The sequence below is a fragment of the Helianthus annuus genome, chromosome 3 (assembly GCF_002127325.2).
Source record: "Helianthus annuus cultivar XRQ/B chromosome 3, HanXRQr2.0-SUNRISE, whole genome shotgun sequence".
In the NCBI taxonomy this organism is placed as follows: Eukaryota; Viridiplantae; Streptophyta; class Magnoliopsida; order Asterales; family Asteraceae; genus Helianthus; species Helianthus annuus.
The window spans coordinates 28,303,300-28,325,789 of NC_035435.2; the positions used below are offsets into that span (position 1 = coordinate 28,303,300).

General features: G+C 36.0%; 2 long non-coding RNA genes across 3 annotated transcripts; both read left to right on the forward strand.

Annotated features, from left to right (window-relative positions):
• The first annotated feature begins 1,144 nt into the window (after positions 1-1,144).
• Positions 1,145-1,646, forward strand: LOC110927648. Its single transcript, XR_002585791.2, has 4 exons — positions 1,145-1,255; positions 1,328-1,413; positions 1,495-1,554; positions 1,626-1,646. It is a non-coding gene; the product is annotated as an uncharacterized LOC110927648 (long non-coding RNA).
• A 589-nt stretch (positions 1,647-2,235) lies between these two features.
• Positions 2,236-4,950, forward strand: LOC118490341. Of its 2 annotated transcripts, XR_004889288.1 has the most exons (4): positions 2,236-2,857; positions 2,942-3,146; positions 4,003-4,172; positions 4,270-4,950. It is a non-coding gene; the product is annotated as an uncharacterized LOC118490341 (long non-coding RNA). The 2 variants fall into 2 exon arrangements; XR_004889287.1 differs by having other exon boundaries at positions 2,942-4,172.
• Positions 4,951-22,490: the final 17,540 nt, after the last annotated feature.

Consider the following 22,490-nt stretch of genomic DNA (forward strand, 5'->3'; position numbering starts at 1 on the left):
CTCTATCTGTATGTATTGTATTAGGTTTTGAAGAAAACATTGAAACGTGTGAAAATCGTGAGAATGACTCTCAGTTACAAGATCTTTGTGATTTGTGGTTGAAATTGATGTGGTGACATTTTTGTAAATACTATGAACCTTAGTTAGAATTACTAGGAGGGGTAAAATAGGAAGATTCTAATAAGGGTACACATGCTAATCACATGATATTTTCCCCGTAATATTTAAGTGTTCATAACCTTTTTATAAGTAATTATTTTTATAAAAAATACACCATAAAATCTAGCGTTTTTTATCTTTCGAAAGAGTATACTATTGATATACTTTTTTGAAAAAAAAGAACTGGGATTTTATAGCGTTTTTAACATTGTTCTTTATAGCGTTTTCAACTGGGTTTTTCATGGTGTTTTCTGAACTAAGTGTTTTTATGGTGTTTTCAACTAGGTTTTTATGACGTTTTTCTGAATTGGGTGTTTATTGCGTTTTCAACTGGGTATTTCATGTCGTTTTTCCGAACTGGGTATTTTTATAGCATTTTCAACTAGGTTTTTCATGGTGTTTTCCCGAACTAGGTGTTTTATTGCGTTTTCAACCGGGTATTTCATGGCGTTTTTCTAAACTGTTTGTTTTTATGACGTTTTTATTTGAATGGCTTTTATGGCGTTTTCCGAAAACTCCATAACAACACCCAATTTCACAAACACCTAGTTAATATCATTTTTTAAATTCAAAAGTATAACAATAGTATACTCGTCGGAAAGATAATAAAACACTCGATTTTATGGCGTAATTTCAAAAAAATAATCAGGTATAAAAAAGTTACGGGAGTTTAAAAAAGATGGTGTTTTCTCCAATTCCTGCTTGTGCATATATATATATATATATATATATATATATATATATATATATATATATATATACACCACTTTAATAAGCATATAGGAAGGGCAACAATGGTCATTTGCCATTGTACAATCATTTTAAGCACATTATACAACCTTTAAAGCACAAAGGTGTTGAAAAATCCATTCAACACGCGGACTAGCTCATATAAACTAACCGGATGCATTTGACCCGTTTTAATCAAATGGATCCAATATATATTTTCTTTCACTAAATCTAAACCCTAATTTCATTTCATTACAATCCGCCCCCATCCTTTTTCCTCTCTCACTCTCTCTTACCAGACGCGGTGTCTACATGCGACGGATTTCACCGGCGATTTCACTAGATCCGCCCCCATCCTTCTTCTCAGGTACCGTATTTTTAACGTTATCGACATTTTTTGTGAAATTTTAGGGTTTGACTTAGATCTGTGAAATTTTAGGGTTTCTTTCTCTGGCGATTCCGACATCAGATTTACTGGGTTCAACTTCTTTTAGGGTTTCTTTCTCCGGTGGAAAAAAGATCCAGGTACTTTTTTTTGGCCAAATGTTTTCTTAGATCTATCGTACCACCGTCGACTTAGAGGTTATTTTGTTTGTTCTGTTATAGATGAAGATGGAGCGGTGGAGATACCGTCGACTTAGATCTACCTTACCACCGTCGAGCCAGGTAATTTTTTCTGCTGAAATTTTTCTCAGATCTACCGTCATTTTTTGAGGATTTTTTATGAATATTGACAGATCTGAGGTTACACGACTAAGGAATATGAGAACCATAACTTTGCAGATCTGAGTTCTTAGAGGAATATTGACAGCCCGGATCTGGTATGTTTGTAGCTGATTATGTTTGTTACAGATCTGGTATGTTTGTAGCTGATTTACATGCTTATGTTACTAATTATGTTTGTTACAGATCTGGTATGTTTGTAGCTGATTATGTTTGTTATAGATCTAATGTTACTGATAAGATTCAGTTTTGCTTTTACAGTTGCCGGTGGGTGGTAAAGGAGTTGTGTACTCCAGATTTTGTGTACTCCGGATTCATTTGACAAAGGAGTTGTGTACTCCGGATTTTGTGTTCTTAATCTGTCTGAACTGAAAGTGTTTGAGGCTGTGATGCAAAAGCTGAGCTTGTGTTCTTAATCTGTCTGAACTGAAAGTGTTGAGGCTATGATGCATAAGCTGAGCCTGTGAGGTTACATATGTGTTTCTTGTGCTTAAAACACTTGTACATCATGCTTTAAAGGTTGTTTAAGTTTAGTGGCAAATTACTCTTGTACATCATGCTTTAAAGCGAGGTTACATAACACAATAGACTGTGATGATGATTGTATTTTGAGGGTACATAGAAGATCCGAGTAGCATCTTGGCGGGGCAATATCCAGGTTGCATAGTTCTCACTCTGCAACCGTGTGTTGCAGCCATGGCTTTACCCGTAGTTGTGTTCATCTCTCAATTACATGTCTGAGTCTTCCAGATGTTTTGATAAGCAAATGAGCAGGTGGTGTATCGAAATCAATCAGCTATAGTTTGATGTTTATTGTCTGGTACAACCAGTTGGCAACTATTATGCCTCGGGTTATTAAAAATCATAAAATGCCCATTTTAGCTGTTAAAATCCTAAAAATATTAATAGCTTTGGCTATTAACCCATGTCTTTTAACAATATCTGATTTCAAAGAATGCTTTGATTGTGTATGACGACATAGGTTGAACTTTAACAGATAATACAGTTGTATGACGACATGGCTGTCTTTTATTCTCTTATTCACTATTTTTTTAGGAAAAGTTCAAGAAATTTGGTAACATCAAGCAAGATGGTATTGCCATCAGAACCCGAAAGGTTAATGCTATTAACTGTTTTTTTTTATTTAGATCTGAGCAACATTTGTCGAGAAAAGCTTTGGTCGCCGTTTCACTTTACCAGCTAATTTTCATGTCTGAACTCGACCTCCAGATTCCCTCTGCTTTTGGTAAGCACCATCTGCTGAGTTAGTGTATCTTGTTTCGTAAATTGTTATCATTATATTAATTTTAATTTTATTATGTTTTCATAGACCCGTTTGCTGAAGCTAATGCTGAGGATTCCGGTCTGGGTCAAAAGAGTACGTTCATATTCGTATCCTGCAACGCAATGGTAGGAAAAGCTTGACAACTGTGCAGGGTTTATAAAAAGATTATAGTTACAATAAGATTTTGAAGGACCAGAAGAAAGAATTCTGCTGCAATGGCACTGTTGTTCAGGACTCTGAACTAGGCCAGGTTTTAATTGTGATTCTTGCTATCGATCATGTCGGGTTAGTGGGTTGGCGGTTGGAATGTGCAACCTCATTCCAACCTAAACCCGACCCATATTGTTATTCATGTCATAGATTTCAACCTAACCAGCACACACATAAATACGAGTCAACTCGAACACTGACCTGTTTTCATAAAAAACTCATACATGTTGTTGACGAGCTATAAGCAGGTTATTGGGTTGTAAGCGGGTTATTGAAAATGTGTTTAATGGTGAGTATGAGTGTGACAAGTAAAAATATGGTGTGTCAAAACTAACAATATTATAACTAACCATGTAAATGGAAAACGGAAAAAACAAAAACAAGAATACAAAAGTTTTTTTTTTCTAAATACTTAAACGGGTTAATGGGTCAACCCGCTTTTTATACGGGTCAACCCAAACCTGACCTGTTTTGATACGGGTCATCCCGAACCCGGTCCGTTTTTTAATGGGTCATGATGTCGACCCAAACCTGTTTTTGTCGTGTCGAGTTCGGGTCGTGTCAAGAATTTCCGCACCTAATTTTAACCCATTTATGTGAAAAAGGGGTCAACTCGGGTTATATTTGATTAATAATTGGTCAGTGGAGTAAACTTTTAAATAAATATCAACAAGCCACAACAATTTAAAAGTTGCATACAACATTATACTCGGTTGTTCTTTATTCAAGAACTTGGATCACTATCTATAATCATATCTAATAAGTTATTATTTAAGAAATTAAGAAGGGTCCCAAAATGGTGTCGATGCGGGGAATTCAACCGACCCAACCCATTTTTAAACCGCTCTAAAATTTACCAGTTTTGACCCGCATTTCGGGTTCATCTTTTGTTGTAGCTATCGATGAGAGTAGTACGCAAGTCTCATCCGGTGACCCATATAGAGAAAATTCTTCAGATGAAAAAATTGATAGAAGCGGAAGAGGTCAGCCCAAAGTAGATATAGCAAAAGTTTTTAGGCGATGGACACATGCCCTACAGCGTATACATAAACAGTCACTTCATCTGGTATTTTTTATTTTATATCGCAGTGAATAAGGTTCATCTATTTCACCAAAAGACAATAACGCATCTGATGCTGTAATTTTTTTTTAAATCTTTATAGGCAAATGCAAATGATGGTGAAGGTCCAGATCTTCTGAGAAGCGCAAATGACGGTGGTACAAGTGGCCATGCTGAATCATTAGCTGCTTAGTGAACATCGACAACATTTAGTTATATACAGGCATGTTTAACCTTGTACTTCTCAAACTGAAATAGTTTTGGTACACTCTTATCATGGTTTTCTATCACCATGTCGCCAATTCTATTTCCCCTTGCACCAACACCATATAAGGTTCTAATATTGCGCCCACTTCTCCCTCAAATTCCAAAATACGAATCCAAAGTGTAGCGGTGGTGGTAGCCAACTGTGTTGTCGGCAAACAAAGGCGTCATGGCTGGTCTTATTGTTTGAGTTGATATTGTATTTAAGGCGTGATTTTTTGCATTGTATGTCATGATTTATGAACAGTTTGGTTGTTTTTTATATTGTTATGTAGGAAAAATGGCTGGAAAGGGTGGGTATGTTGGCTGTAAAAAACACCTGCAGCAGCTGACAAGAAAAAAGATAAGAGATGGATGTCTCGCTCTTCTGTTAGTTGCATTATGTAAAACAAGCAGTGGCACCACATTTTCATTTTCAAGCTATCTACATGTTTTGATTTTGTATCCACTCTTCTATGTTCCACAAGTATCATGTAACAACTTTTATTTTGCAATTCTAATGTAGATTGTGTATTTTGCCTTTTTGTTTCTTTCAGTATTTATTGCTTTGCCTCTACTCTATGCCCCATTTTTTTCAAACCATTTGTACTATTGCTACATCAACAAATTAAATTAGAAGTGTGTTGTTAAGCACTTCAAAAAGCTCGAGTGTTTAACTATAAGCTTTTTAGCTAGGGAGTATGGCTTCTTTGAGTCGTAAGAATACAATCATAAGAAGAATGTTCCACCTTATGAAATGGGTGTTAATCGAATTTATTCAGGATATTGGAATCGGAGTTTTGTGAATATGAATGTTTTGAAAGTGAATTTGTTTTAATATACTCTCTTAGTATCGTTATGCGGATGGAAGTAGGTGCGGGTACAATCTGATCCGGCTGGTAGCTTGGTTATATCTGGTAGGCGGTGCGGGTACAATTTGATCCGGCTGGTAGCTTGGTTATATCTGGTGGGCCAGAGCAGCTCGACAATCCTTGGGCCGTTTATCTTTTCAAAATGGTATGATTGGTAACATATTTATAGGGATTTGAAGCTTAGATTATAAATAATGAGTGCTAAAAAGCCGGATAGTCCTTGTGATTTCTCATTTTTTCACCTTTAATCCCCAACTTTTTAAAATTACATGTATGCTCCCTATGGTTTGATCTTTTGTTACTCGGATAGTCCCATGAGTGGATGACCTTTAATTTACTTAGTCAGGTCTATGTTAAATGACTAAATTGCCCTTAATGATATAACAAATCAAACTAAATAATCATTAAATATATATATATATATATATGTGTGTGTGTGTGTGGGGCCACTTATTAAAAAAATAATAACCCCCCACCCACCCAACTTTTCTTCTTCTCCCACAAATTAGCAGACCAAGAGCAGCACCCTCCCAACTCTTATTTTTTGCAACAATCAGTGGCAACATATCACGAATAAGAAAACTAACTTAAGTACTATACAATATATCACGAGACGACTGATAAACTAATGGTAAACAAGTATCCTATTGTAAATCGTCACTCCCGCCGCATCGCGAGGGTAAATGGCTAGTATATATATATATATATATATATATATATATATATATATATATATATATATATATATATATATATATATAGGGGATGGTTCAATTAAAAACCCATAGTTAGTGAGAGAACTCGAAACTCCTCCTTAATGAAGGTAATGAGGCTTTTAATGAAAGAGGAGCAAAATTAGAAAAAAAAAATTATATGTGAATTTTCAAACATTTCTATATTTTTCATATCTTATTATTTTATAAAAAAAATTGCACCATAAGATCACAAATTTTCTTATCTTTCATTCAAGTATATTCGAGCATATCGTTTCGATACAAACTAAAGATTTAACGTGCTATTCTTTTTTCAATGCTATTATTGTAGTATTGCACATATGCAATCCTACTTAGTTTTAGGGTTTAGGTTTCAGGTTTAGTTTAGCTTTTAGGGTTAGATGTTTGGGGGTTTAGTTTTTAGGTTTTTGAGGGGTGGGGTATGGAAATAATGCATTGAAATAAATTGTCACCTTAGTTTAAGAAATATTGTGTGCATAATATAGTGAATAAATTGTCAAATAATCAAGCATGTAATGAAATTTAAAATGCATCATGTCGAAGTTGTAAACGAACAAACATGCCTTAAAATCAAAGATGATAAGTATATTATGTTTGTATAAATATTCAGATTCTTATTACTATAAGGGTCTTATTGATATGGGGTAATGGAATGAAATGGACAATGTAATGGAATGGAAAAATGAATGAAATTGATCATTACTATTTCATGGTCTTGCTTGGTTACCATGTGAGAATGGAATGAATCATTACTTTGTGTTGTTTGGTAGGCAGGAAAAATGAAGGTATAAAATCGTTGGTGGGTAGTGGTAGCAGGTGGTGGTGGATTGGAGCGGTAGTCAGAGGCGGTGGAGGGTGGTGGGTAGCGATAATGGTGGGTGGAGGGTGGCGATGGTGGGGGTGTCGGAGGGGGGGGTGGTGACAGCGACGGTGGAGGGTGGCAGGTGGTGGTAGGTGGCAGGTGGTGGTGGGTGGCGGCGGTGGCGGCGTTGGCGGCGTTGGCGGTGGTGGCGGTGGTCGGCGGTGGCACCAGTGGTTGGTTGGTGGCGAGTATTGGGGGCACCTGTGGTCAGCGGCGGGTGGTGGTGGCGGCAAGGGTGGTGATGGTGGTGGTTGGTGATGGTGATAAAGGGTGAAAGAGAGAATGAAATAAAAGAAAACAAAGGAGGTGGATGGAATGAGTTTGAGTTTGAGATTTTTAGAAGGAATGAAATAATTTATGTAATGAGTGTTTCTATTACCTCGACCAGCCAATCACAGTTTTTTTTCAATCTCTCGCAATAGTCCATTTCATTCTGACTATCATTCCTGCGTACCAAACGCTACCTAAGAATTTTTTCTATAATCATAATTAGTTGAACAAGTAAATATAAAATGTTACTTGGACCAAACATAACATAACATGTAAAACCTAACAATGTGTTCAACATGAACTCATATCTAACCTGTCCATCTTGAATTTGATAAATTTATATCATTTTGGTTTTCCATATATCTTTGAATAAATATTTTCTTTAAGGGTTGTGATAAACGTACCTCCTTTTCTGTTTCTACGGAATCCACCTTGTCAAACAACTTTTTATAAGAGTTCTATAAAAGAGCGAACCTTACTAATGCAGGGGGCTTATACAGATGGTGGTTGTATGGTACTAGTATGTTTTATTTCGTTCGTATGCTACATCTTATATGAGTCGTAAACTCTTTTAAAAATATATAATAATAAAATTGGTCAAATCTGATAGTGGAAGTGTAGTTAGTAATATAAAAGGTACGTTTAAACAACCATTTTTTCTTCATAACCGATTGTCGCTTTGTGTGTAGCGGGCTGGTGGCCACGTCCACATCAGCGCCAAACACCAAACCACAAGGGTATTAAGGGTGGGGGGGGGGTTAACGGACATGAGAAGGAATGTAAACGTTGGTAGTGGGCTTTTCCAAGAAAAAAATTGTGATTGGCTACATAAAAAACTAATTGTTTAAAAATCTATATATAATTCTGTTTTTAAACCAGCATAATAGCAAAACAATATAGAAGAGATGAAGGGAGAAAGAGATTGATAATTCATTGATAGGTCTATAAAATATTGAAATACAATGACATATATATAAAGAGGAAGTCTTGAAGAAGAAGCTAATCTATTTAAGTAGTTGATAATCACATGTAATATAATATATTTATAACACTCCCCCTTGGTTATCAACTTATACACTTTGAGATGTTGTCTCGTTAAAAACCTTGACAGAAAAACCCAGTGAGACAAAACTTCAGCTAAGAGAAAAAGAGTGCAACACACATTTTCTTCTTCTGATAATTCTAAATCAAATATGTTGCCTCATTAAATATCTTACTAAGAAAACCCAAAGGGGACAAACTTAGTCGCTTGATAGATAATGAAATTTGCTCAAAGCTTTTATAGCCAATGAAATGTCGCTTGACCCCTTGAAGTACAATCCCTTATGTTTATCAATGTTATATGATCTTCATATAAGACTTCTGGTGCCTCCTCTCGAAAACAAATATCATACGATCCATGATTATGTTGTCTTACATTCCCAACATTTACAAGACTATCCAAACTTGTTTTCAAGGGTTAGTAAAATATAATCAAATATCATTCATACCTGAAATATTTGTTTGAACTCATTCCAATGTCTCCTCGTTTGACACAGGCTATATCCTGAATATAAGGTTGAGCTTCTAGAATGAGAATATCAATTTTGGTAGGAATAGTCATTCTTATAAAAGTGATTGAACAACCTTTAACATATTTTAAAGTTGAGCTTTCTCCATACTAAAATGTCCCAACATCTTCTCGATGTAGTTTGCTCGATGGATAAAAATATAACTACACATATACTTGAACTGGAGGCCGAGTAACAATTAGCTTGTGCCAAGGTCATTTAAAAATTCCCACTTTAAAAGCTCGATAGTTTCTCTCGATGTTGCCTAAACATCATCACTGTAAACTGCGATTATAGTGAACTTTTAAGAGAGAACTTCTGATAAAAATATGACTAGTTTATCAAACTCATTTCCATTTTAATCAAAGTATCTCCTGAGTTGTACAACACTTGCTCGACTATTTTAGTCCATGCATATTTTGGTGACTTCATAAGATACATCCCCGAGGTCTTGATATCAATGTTTCAAGCATTTACAATCACACACATACTTTTCCACTTTGACCAACTATGTATGTATGTGTACTCTTGTAACGCCCTACTTTTCTGCACTTTCCCTAATTAGAAAACTTGTCGTATATTTCTACTTTCGGAAATCCGTCTCCTTTGTAATCATAATTCATTTCAAGCCATTGTAAATTCGAGACTTCGGTTGTAGTAAAAAAAATGATCTTTTATATGAAATTCATGTTGTTTATACTTAATGCATACTTACGAAGATTAACTCGCAAACAACTACCATGTGTTCGTGATTCTTAAACAAACATTTGGTCACATTTTGCAAGGCGCAAATTCATGTTCTTTACGCTTATTTGATACCTCAAGTCACATGTCGTACGTACTTGTTATATTGGTTTGTTAGACATACGTATGCATAACATATTTTTTTTACTCTTACTTTAATTTATGTTTAATATACCTTTGGGCCTTGATACATGTTCAATACACACTAGACATTGTAGGACATGTTAACCGTATATAAAATACATCTTATTTATACATTTTACAACATTTAAACAACAAAAAAAATATAAAAGCTGCCAACAGCCCTTGCAATTCAGCCATATATTGCTGAATTATCTCTATTTTTTATTGCTTAAACTCTCACCTACTTGTATTAAATGCCAACCCAACTTAACCCTAATCCTTCCCCCTATAAATATCACTTATAACCAGCCCCCTACCACTTTTGCAACACTAAAACACTCTCAAACTCTCTCCAAATCGCAGCTGATCCCATAAGTTCGAGTAGAAATATCAACATTCACAAAAGTGAGCATAACTCACTCATTTCTTATCCGATTCACTCGATTCTTTTTCCTACTTCTTTGTATCGACCTTAGCTACGTCTCCATTGGTTTTCCCTAGAAAACCAGGCTCTGAAAATGTTGCTAAAAGGGCTCCAAAGTTGACTGATTTTTTGTTCTTGATTCAAACTTTGATAAACTTGATTAAACTTGAGGAAACTCATCTCAAACCTATGTCCTTATGCTTATAACCACATCTATGGTCAGTTAGGCTTAAAAACAAGGTTGAGACATGTAAAATCAGAGGTGCAAACCTCACAAACTTTCTGTTTTGGTCAAGGGTTTAAACCCACAAGTGATGTTCAAGCCTTAAGCTTGATGAATGTGTGATTTAGGATTAGCTTGGGCTATCCTACTTGAAAATCCACACATTACTTGATGTTTTCTCTTAGATTAGTTGTTCTTATTCCATTATTACTTGTAAGTTCATGACCCTCCTTGAATGTTCATAATATCAAGTGTAGTGGTGAACATCTAGAGGTACCTAAATGGAAGACTTGTATCTTCCTACCTCCTACTTGACCTATATGATACAATATACACTACATACTACTTATATGTATATTCCAAATAATCGAACCTTTGATGACGAATTTATGTTCATTTGTCAAGGTGTTTAATTACATCATCTAAAACATTATGTGTTAAAGATGATTACTTTTGCATATGTACTTTCCATATTCCTTTTAAATTCCGAATCTCGACTCTAAGCATACCTTGAACTTTAACCCTTATACATTTGTCCTCCCAATCTCATACACTCGTCAACACTTGGATAATCGGAAGAATTAACAATATTGTGAATATACTTGGCCCATTTTACCGTTTTCACACTTTTGGGTGTAACATGTTTTTTATATACAAAACACACTTAGTATACATATTCTTATGCAAATACACAAACAAACAATCCAATACATGCTTACTATTTGTTATGCTTGATTCGTGTTTTCTAGGTGTTTCTTATGTGATGAACTTGTCATTAGCTTCGTACAAGCCTCCACTTAACATGTATAACGCTATAGGAGTAACGCACCACCGGTGAACGAGAGGTCATGTTAGGTTTATTCATTTATACTTGTGTAAACAGAGGGTTAACTTGTAAGTCGCATGCCAGTTTATACGTTAATCTTGATAACTAGGTTTGCCATGTGGATTGTTCCTTATCATTTTTATACTTATATACTACGCACCAAACTTGTATGCTCGCCAATACTTTTGTATTGAACTACACTTTTAAAACATGTTGCAGGTCTAGCAATGACGTTAGTGATGCATGGAATCTAGTAGGATGCTTAGATACACACTTTAAATTTGTATTCTTATTGTATTGTATTTCATCGTATATGTTGTAATTGTTTCAAATCCTTGTAATTGACTCTTTAGAAATGAAATGAAAATTTATTATTTAAATACTTGTCACAAACAGTGTTATGAAGTCTCTTGCAATCTATTTCGTCTCATTCCGATGTTTCCGCCATCGGTTGGGGTGTGACAACTCTGTAGGAGTTCTATTACATAAACTTCATTTAACTCATTGATTTCTACATCATAGGAAAAGATGTATTGAACACTAGCTTGCTATATTTCAGAAATACATATTGAACCACGCTAATAGGTTGAGATATCATATTCACCAGGTACAATTTACTCTATGTATGTATATTGATGCACAAGATTTACATCCTTAAGATGTCTCAATTAGCTTTTAAGCACTCAACTATTTTAAGAAACTCACAAGGAGTTCAAGTTATATTCAATTCGATAAGAAATAAGACATATATAATCATGCTATTCTTGAGAGCTTACTTTACATGATTTTGATCATTTTAATCCTTTAGAGACTTTCGTGTAAATTTTCAGTATCAAGCGATACATAACATTCATAAGACGCATGTCATTTCTCTCTTTATATATTAGTAGACAAATAAGATATTGGAAAGTCAATGCATCCACCTCTGAAGAATACGTCTCCTCATAATCAGTCATAGGTCTGTCCGAAAATTCTCGTGCCACCAATTTGCCTTATATCACGTAATTTGGTTATATGATTCGCATAAAAGATCCATTTGTATCCAACATATTTTACAACTTCAATTGTATGGACTGTTGGTCCATAAACTTTCCATTTCATTAGAGAATTCAACTCTGACTTATTTGCGTCTTTCCATTTTAGCCAATCATTTATATGTTTACGTTCATAAGCAAATGTTAAATCTTGATCCTCATCATTTAATCATTTCAAGTGCTACATTATATACAAAAGTATGATGACGTCGATTTTATTACAATTCCATACATTTCTTCAAGAGACCTTTTTACTATAACCTCGTCTTAACCATCTTAATTACTTGCTCCTTTTCTCGAGGATTTTTTTTTTTGAATCGACTAGTCTACCACGCTTCAAGTAGACTTATTACCAATATATGTTGCCCTTTTGAGACAATTATCTTAATTGGAGCATTAGCAGTTGGCATATGTTACTTAGCTAGTCATTCTTTTTTAGGTCAGTGAATGTGTCAGGTATTGGATTAGCTAATCTTTGTGAATGAATTATCCTTTGAACTTTTGGTTCACATTGTTTGGTACGAGGATCATTGATAATTCATTCTAACTCAATTCTCTTTCCAACTGCCTTTTATCTCCCCCCTGATGTTGGGAAAGTTGATTAATTAAGGTGGATATCAGTAAAATCAATCGTAAATAAATCTCTCCTTAATGGCTCTATTCATCAACATACATCCCAACCACCTTTGAAGTCCCATCTTTGTGCCTTGTGGTGGATTACTTTCAATTTATACTGCATAACTAAAAATCTAAAGGGGACATATATGGTTCCTAACCGAAATCCAACTATAATGGGGATGCAGTATTATAACTTGTTGGCTTGATGTGAACTAGTGATACTGTATGTAAAATCACATGCATGAACTTTTGCTCTCATGATTATTGACTTTGGAATCAATTGTAAACGTTTAATGATCTTCTTAACAAAATCAATTTATGTATGGACATAAGTTACATGAAAATCAACACCTATTCCAATGATCATTGGTAACTTTAGAATTCAATTCATACGTCTTGTAGCTTTAAAAGCAAAGTAATATCTATAAAGAATCAACATATGATTTTTTTTACTAATTATTTTTTGCAATAATTTTTCATCAATGGGAATAGAAGTTACATGATAACTTGTCATAAGGTATCAAAGGTCTCATATAGCAAATAAAAATAGTATAGACTTATCATATAGTATATCTAGAAAACATTAATTAAAGCATTTTTTATAGTATAATAATTTGTATGTAGCTAAAGCAACTCTTGTACGCCACATAATCTTATTTACAAAGACTACAATGCATACTTGCTATACCGAATGATTATGTATGCCAAAATACGTAATAAGCATATGAAAAGCAATATTTGTAATTCAAGTGTGGTAGTTGTAGAAATACAATTTTGGATCAGTGATAACCAACCAAATGCCCTCTATTTATAACAGAACATGGCAAGAACTTATTTTAGTAGTTTCATATTGTTTTTTCTAATCATTTTTAGTAACTTTTTTAATTGCAACTTTGTTTTCTAATTTTTTAGAGCTATGTTTTTATTTTATTGTAACTTTCCTTAAGTATTTATAATTTAATTTTATTATGGTCTTGTTTTATAGTTATAGTTAATATTTTAAATGAAAACAATATAGTTAACTAAATAAAAAACAATGATTAAAAAATTAGTTAAACCGTGACACTTTTTAGTTAAACCAGTATATTTAGTCATATATTAATATAGGGAAAGGTTCATTTGAGAAGAAACTTAAATTAAGAAGAAAAAGAACAAATGCTACAAATGTAAAACATTAAGTATTTTTTCTTTCAACTCATTTATTATTATCTTTGACTAATTAATTAGTGCTAAACACTATCATCCTTCACACTTAAATTTTTGCTTACACACATCAAAATTTATCCTACACGTTTTGAAATTTATCCTACACAGCTCGTATTGCATCCTACACATCTCGTAATTTATGCTACACTCTAAATTATATATTTTTTCTTTTTTTTGAAAATAAGTTACAAATTTAATGTAGTTAGCTATTAAAAAGAAAGACTATCAATTAATGATCCATCTAAGTTTACCAATATACCCTTACACTAATATTAAACGCAAAAATTAAATGAAGTAAAATGAAACATTCTTATTGGTTGAAATTTCTTCTTTTTTATTCTTGTAGAAAATTTCTTCTCATTTTAACTCTCCACTATTAATATATTTCATCATATACCTGGTTCCCAAAGGGGAACATTCTTTGTCATTGGGTGCATTTTGGGGTTTGCTGAATGCTGATATTCGCTAGCCCATTTTTTGTAAAGAGTAAACTGGGTTAGATTTGGGCTTGGTGATGAGTTAAAACTTAAAACAGAATATCTTTTGTGTAATTAAAACCGTAAAAATGTGTCGACTGACCCGTATTAATAAATAAGTCACATGTGACACGAAGTTTGTTGTGTATTTGAATGCATTTTGAACGATTTTTTTAACCCATTTGAAATGTTTTGTATTATGTTAATTTATTTACGTGAACCCACTTAAAGTCAAGTTTCAATGGATACTCAAACAAACGTAAAATTATGGTCAACTCTCACAATATCATTAGATCAAGAAACTTACTTAAAGCTTGATTACAGATTATTACCAATAAACATGGTATATATAGCTAAACTAACGTTTTAGACTCTAACTATAGGGTGTGGTTATGACCCTCATGACCACCATAACCCTTTACGTCAGTGCCATGTAACCCACCTCTAATCCATCATCCAAAACCACTACCCTAAAGGTGTGGTCATAACCCAAACCACTAGCCCCTTATTTATTTTAATTTATCTGTCTAAAGAAAAAGGAAATGATTTGTTGAAAAATGGAAAGGAGGACCATGGTTGTCATGGTTTAATCCATGCAAACCATGGTGGATCAAGCAAGGGGGTGGTCTAGCCTTCCATTCATGTTCCTAGATGGCAAATCATGTCCCAATCATGAGTTCATGACCCCCATACCCAAGGGCGGACCTAAGCATATTCCAAGGTGGGCGGGCGCACCCCCAGGGAAAGAAAATATTAGTGCTAAGTTCCGTTGAAAATCCCGTCCGCACCCCTTGAAATTTTTCGTCCGCACCTCATGGAATTTTTCGACCGCACACTTGAAATTTTTCGTCCGCACCTCATGGAATTTTTCGACCGCACACTTGAAATTTTTCGTCCGCTAGTAAACTGTTATTTTTTTTTTTTTAAATACTACCTAAATTATATAACTTTTAATACCTAACTAAACCCAAATACCCATACCTTTACCCACTTATAATTCCTAACTAGCTAGCCCACTAACTCTTAGCCCATTAACCAAACCCTACAATATTGCAAACTATAATAAAATAATTAAAGCTCAAAACCTTTAGAAATTCTCTCCCGCTATCTCTCTCTCTCTCTCTCTCTCTCTCTCTCTCTCTTGCGTCCCTGCACTGCCAACGAACAGCATCATCCAGCGACAACAGTCCAGCAGTCGGCGACCACCGTAATCAGCCACCATACCACAGGTGTTTGACACCAAATCTAACCGGAATCCGAACATGGGTAAGTTTCTTTGTTATTTGATGATTTTGGTTGATATAATAGGAGGAAAAAGGGTAATAAAGTTGTTAAATAGGTTTGAAATTTTGTGTATTTTGACGTTGTTTATGGTTGTTTAGATGATTTATAGGGTGATTATGTTGTTTATATATTTTTAGGGTGATTATAACTTACGTTATGATTTCTAGGGCTTGAATAGTTGAAAATTAAAATTAAAATTAAAATTGAAACATTATGTTATGGAGTGATGAACTTATGTTATATAGAGAAAGAATTGCTTAAGAAATTAGCTTTAAATGATTTTTTTGGATAGATTTCAAAAAATGAAAACCCGTAGGGCGTCGACGTTTTAATTATGTTTGTAACAAGGTTTGACATGTTTTTGATGATTATATAAATTTAGTTTGATGTTCGTTTGTTTTACATGACCCGACTCGACCTGATACGAACCGATTATTTTACTTATATACCTAGGGGCCTAAAATTTTTAAAAATGTTTCGCACCCCCATGGAAAAATTCCTGGGTCCGCCACTGCTCATACCCTTTAGCCTAATTATCTTAAAGACATCCAAACTTAACTTATTTAGGATACTAGATAATTATCTAATCAATTAACTAATACATAATAAATACAACTATAATTGTGCCTATGATTACAGGATAACGCAGAAAAAACTACACTTGTTGGAACTTCGACTTAAAATATATAATGCATATGACAATGATCTCTAGATCAAGTGGTAGAGGGCTTGTATTTCTCTTGAAAGATGCAGGTTCGACTTCCACTTGGTGTAGAGTGAGGCATTGGTGGGCAATGATAGGAGACCCAGGGAAACCTGGGTTGGATCCTTGACCCAAACGGGTTTTACCGGTAATTTCACCGTCGTGCCTACGGGCGGGTGGGTTACCGGGTTTTCCCCGGAATTGGTGGTAGACTCGGGTTACTCTCGGAGTACTCCGTTTGTCCAGTGGGTGCCCCGAGAGTGCTCGGGATTGAGTTTGTTGGCCGTTCAAAAAAAAATATATATATATAATGCATGTACATATTTAAGAAAAGTTTACGTGCACAACCCTTCTCCTGAAACCTCCTACTTGAACACTCCCCCTCTGTTCTTCTTCTCTCTTGTGGGGTTTAAGCCATATTAAAAAAATCCTCACTTATAACGATGACATTTACTTAACAATGCTCCAAGTGCACTTCACCTCAATTGTATTTTACGTAATCTTACTTTAAATTTTGGCTATCCTATAATACACATATTAATGTTAAAATGAGAACTCATATTGAAGAAACACTAGATAACACTAAGAAATTTAGTTGGATTATCTCATGTATGTTGGTTTAATCTTCTTCCTTTACTCAACAAATGACTAATTCTTCCTAAGATTTCTGTAAAACGAACAACACCGATGACTCGTCACAAGGAGGAGAAGATGGGGTTCTCATTGTAACCACCATCCGACGTGAGAATAAGTAATCGTTTTGAGGATAAGTGTGCGTGTAAAGTAAGAGAGCGAGAAATCGAATCTCTAAACCTGGAGGTGGAGCCTTCTATTTATAGCAAGAGAATTGTAAAGGAGAAGGACTGCTAGCTGGCTGCTGTTTGCCACCTGTCCGACCAGGAGGAATATCTATTATGCCTCCTCTGACGCAACCAGGCCTGGTCGTGTTCCGGAGGTGACGTGGCGTATGGTTATTCGCTCCAGCTCAGCGTCTTTTTGTACAGGTTGTTGGTCTGTCCCATGAAGATCTTGCGACTGGCTTTGGCGTCTCGCCATTGGTGCCACCTGTCGTCCTTTCTGTCTGTGAAGAGCATCTTCTTGTCGCCAGGTGCCTCCTTCCAGAACCTTCTGGAACCTTCTAGATGTCTTCGTATGGCGAGATCACACATTTGGAGTGGTGTGGTCCCGTTGACACGTGTCCATACGTGGTTTGGGATATACCTCTTCAAGTTCCCCAGTCCAGTGTGGTATCCAGATGAGTTTGTTAGCCGGGAGGGATTATGAACTCATAAAGTATTTTTGTGTTTTAAGAGCACATGATTGGGTGTGTTGGATAAACATGCGGTAACAGCGTGAAGAAGTGAGCCAAAAAAGTGTATGGATTTTGGCGTACAGAATTGAGCCAAAAGAACGCATGGCTTTTGGCGTACAAACTTGAGAAAAAAAGGGCATGGATTTGGCGTGCAGAAGTGAGCCAAAAAAGCGCATGGATTTTGGCGTACGGAAGTGTGCCAAAGAAGCACACGGATTTTGACGCACGGGATTGAGTCAAAAGAGCGCATGGATTTTGGCGTACCAACTTGAGCCAAAAAAAGCACATGGATTTTGGTGTACAGAAGTGAGCCAAAAAAGTGCATGGATTTTGGCGCACAGAATTGAGCCAAAAGAGCGCGTGGATTTTGGTGTATAGACTTGAGCCAAAAAACGTATGGATTTTGGTGCACAGAATTGAGCCAAAAAAGCGCATGGATTTTGGCTATAATTTCTTAAAAGGGAAGTTTTTCAGCTAAGGGTGCAAGTTGTTGGTTGGTGAGATTGATGTCTGACGCCTGTCACTGTGGCTCTACTGGTTGAGGTGGTTGTCGCATCTGGGAGTGGAGCAATCACCTTTTGCAGGGAGGTGTCAGGATGACAGTTGCTTTTTACGGCGATGTCAGGCGCGTGGCGGCCACACCCCCTTATAAGACGTCGTTTCAGTTTCTTCCACCTGACGTTTCACCTTTCCATTGGTAGGGTTTCCCTATTTGTCGGCGCGGTTCCCCACCGCATTAAATGCGATGGGTATAATATTCAAAGATCCTTTCCTAGAAACCCTATCAATCCAACTTCTCCTTGACGATTTCCTTCATCTTTTTTTGCATCTCACCACTTGTATTCTCAGTTCTTGAATTTTTCATTATGTCTACTTCCACTAAACCTGAAGGTTCTCGAAAGGGGAAAAAAATCAAAAGCCAAAGACCCTTTGAGGGCTGATCAAGCTATCGTTAACTGGCGAGAGGATGAGTTCCAACAACTATGCCGGACTTTTCAGTTTCTGGTTAACTGGGGTGCCCAGTTTCCGACTCCGGGAAGTACAGCTCTTGATGTATGGTGCTTTTTTCAAGGAAGGTAACTTCCGTCTGACCATCACCAAATTTCTTGGAGAGGTTCTTACTCGGTACGTACTACGTATATCTCAAGTTAGTCATGTTAGCATGCCCCGGATTACTCACTTTGAGTTTGTATGCCGGGCATAGCGTTTGATCCCTCAGTTGACACGTTTAATGTTTTTTACTATGTCTCTTGCACTAGTGGTTTCTATTCTTTCACCTCTCGTACCGCCAATGTTCTACCTTGCAGCAGGGATCCACCTAAGAGATTCCATGATTGGAAATATAAATTCTTTTACTTTCATTGTGGTGTAATCCTTATTGATATGCATTATTGTCATCCCGAGGAGGGCATTCCCAAAGTGTCGGTGGTGCCATACGCGTTAAACACTCTTCTCGTCTATGGTACTTTGATTATGTTGTTGTATCTGACACATTGTCTGGATTGGACGTAGGCATTAAATCAACTGCTGAGGAGGATCAAGCCACCATTACACAAATCATGGAGAAAAAGAGAAACATCTTAGCTGATGCTAAGCGTAAGCTAGACACTGAGGCAACTTTGAATGTGTCTGAGAAAAAGAGAAAATTGATGGGTCAACCCGAGGGGCCGTCGCCATCTGAGAGTGAGGTTGATTTGAGTGTTTTCAAGAAGAAATCTGGCTACATTCTTGAAGACATGTTTGTGGAGTCTTCTGGACGAAAAGGTATTAACTTTCTTTCCATAGGTTACTGTATTTCTTTTCCTCTTTTGTATTTATTTAGGTGTAACTTAGGGTTGTATTTGCAGGGTCGACGAAGGTGACTGGTTTGAGGTCTCGACGATCAATTACTCGTTCCTCAAAGCCTACCATTCCAGATATCTCATCGATCCCTGGCCCTGAATCACCACCTGCTGCTGTGTTTGGTGAATCCCCTATTAGGGACCCTGTCTGTCCTGAGGATGTAAAGGGGAAGGATCCGGAAGGTGTTGTAAGATCTGTGTTTGTGGAGAAGGTACAACCATCTACTCTTCTAGGGGTGGCTTTTTGTGAAAGGGTGGAAGGTATTGAGACGGATGTGGAGTCTAGTGAAACCACCCCTCCAATGAGCAAGTATACGCGTCGCGTGCCATCTGGTGGTGAAGGGCATGGTCGTTCTGAAGGAAAGGGTGGTTCTGTTTCTAGCAGGAGGGAGGCCAGTGGGTCGTGGATGGCTCATAATCCTACGTGTGATAATTTACCACACGCCCCTCGCTGGTCTCTCGTGCAGGAGTCTCAGATGGATAGTTTGGACAATTGTCATGAATTTTATTCCATGTCTCTTCCCCCGCCGAACATTTATATTAGAAAAATAGGGACCGCTTCAGATTGTTAGACGACGATGTTTGTCTTTGGGTGAACTATTTTGTGACAACCCAAGAGATAGTACATGAGAGGAGGTCGATGGGTGAACAAGTCATGGAGTTTGAAGCCGAGAAGAGGGCATTTCTTGTTGATAGGGAGGAGTTTAACGCAGAAAAGAAGGGTTTGAATTGGCGGGTAAGTGATGCGGAGGGGAAACTAGCTAAGGAGCAGAACTCGACGCAGATCGCCAACAAGAATGGATTGCAGCGTGTGCTAAATCCAATCGTGACTTAAAGCTTGCGCGTGACGAAGTTGTTAAATGGAAGGGTGAATACGAGAAGACTGATTCAGAAGTGATGCACCTCTCAGGGATTGTGAAGGAGAAAGATGCCCAAGCCAGTGCGGCTCGAAAAGCTCACGAGGAAGCTTTAGCGCGCATTGTTGAGTTGGAGAAAGCTACCGAGAACCACAAGGCCCAATGTAACACCCCAGTTTTCGTATGTCTGAATATAATAAATTAATAGTGAGAATTTAACGACAAAGAATGGTAAATATAAATTTTTACCATTATACCCCAAAATATAAATTTATGAATAGGTTAACTAAGAATGTATGAAAATAAAAGTTTAACTATCAAGTATAATGCTCAATATTTGAGGGACCAAAGTTGGACAATTAGAAAGATAAATTAATTAAAATTCACAACACAAAACACACACATCAAATATATGTGTGCGTGTATGTGCGACCAGAAGAGGGCAAGGGAAGAACAAACCCTAAACAACACAAATCAATCAAATTGAAAGGGGATTTGGGGTCTAGTTGAATGTATGAGATAAGAATGGTGATCACCTAAGTGTTTCTTGTATCAAGTAAGTCGAATTTTGCAATTTGGTGATGTTTGATTTAATGGGTTTAGTATAATTCGTGAATATATTGCTAAATTCAGTATGATTAACGGTTTCTAAGGAGATTTAGACATCACTAGATGCTAAATTTTAGTATGAACATGATTAGGGCAAAAACCCACTTGCATGTCAAATAATGCTTGGAAATTGTGAAGTTTTGTATGTTAAATTGATGATTGAATTATGAAATTGTTATGAATATAGATTTAGAATTGTATATTCTTGATTTGAATGATAGATCCTAACATGGTAGTATGTTTATGTTGCTCAAGACTGAACTATGAAAGTTGTGCTTAAAATGCTTGTACATTATGCTAGTCTAGTGATATGCACACCATGTGTTTGACAAAATGCCTAAGTGAGTTAGTTATGGCTTTTGCATGAATACTTGTTAAGATGATGCAACTTTCTCATGATAATGATGTATGTAACTAGTAAACGCCATAACATACCATAAGGATTGTGAAATTAATGTTGAAAGAAAGCTAAAGTACGGGATTATGACATATAGGCACAAAGAAGGAAGAAGGCGCAAGTCACTCAAAGGCACAATCATCACAAGATCGCGGTAAGTTCATATGAACTTTATGTACTATATTGGTAGATTATGAATGATACCATTTAGAACTATGATTTTAGTATAATTTCCCTTTATGAATCTTGATTAAATAAATGCAAAGAGTTTGTAAGGAGAAGTGTCCGAAAGACCAAGTTGTGGTAAAATTTAAAGGATCCGTCTATTAGGATGAAATGTGAAATAGAATGATAGTTGGAATGTTTAGGAATTAGATTTGTCATACGGGTCAAATGGGGTAAGTACATGAAGGAATGATATGCGGTGATTCATCACTAACGAATTGGAAAAGTGGAATGATGAATGTTTCCGAATGAAGGTAAATATGTTAGTAGGGTATTATGCTATGTTAACGGGTGAAAAGAATATGGAATTAAAGGATTGTAATTGTTATGTGTTACGAACTAACAAGTGTTTGTTGTTATGAATGTTAGGTAAATCTCATGCTTGATTGCGGCGCATTCGGAGCAAACACACAATTGTCGACCTTTACACGTTTCCGGTTCATGCTGTCGATTATGAATGGGTCAAAAAAAAACTCTGTTTTGTCATATGATGTTAAATTGTGTTTAGTATGTTAGTAAGTAGCTAGAACTTTTAAACCTTTTGGTACATTTTGTACAAAATTGTCCATGGTGAACCTTATGGTCACAACTTTGTAGTTTTGATAAGTGTCGTAGTATATAATTAAAATGATGTTGTTAAAAGCAGGGAAAAAGTTAAATTTTCGAACGGGTCATGTCAAATTTTTTTTAGAATTTGTATAAAGTTATGTTATATGTAACACCCTCAAAATCCCACTAGCGGAAATCCCGCGAGGCGTGTTACGCATCAGAGTTCGAGCCACCAATCACATTGAACCAATAATAAATACTTAAATAAAATACGATATCAAATCCCAAAGTATTGTGTAGCGGAAGCATTTAATAAATCGTTTAGCAAGTGTTTCATAATAC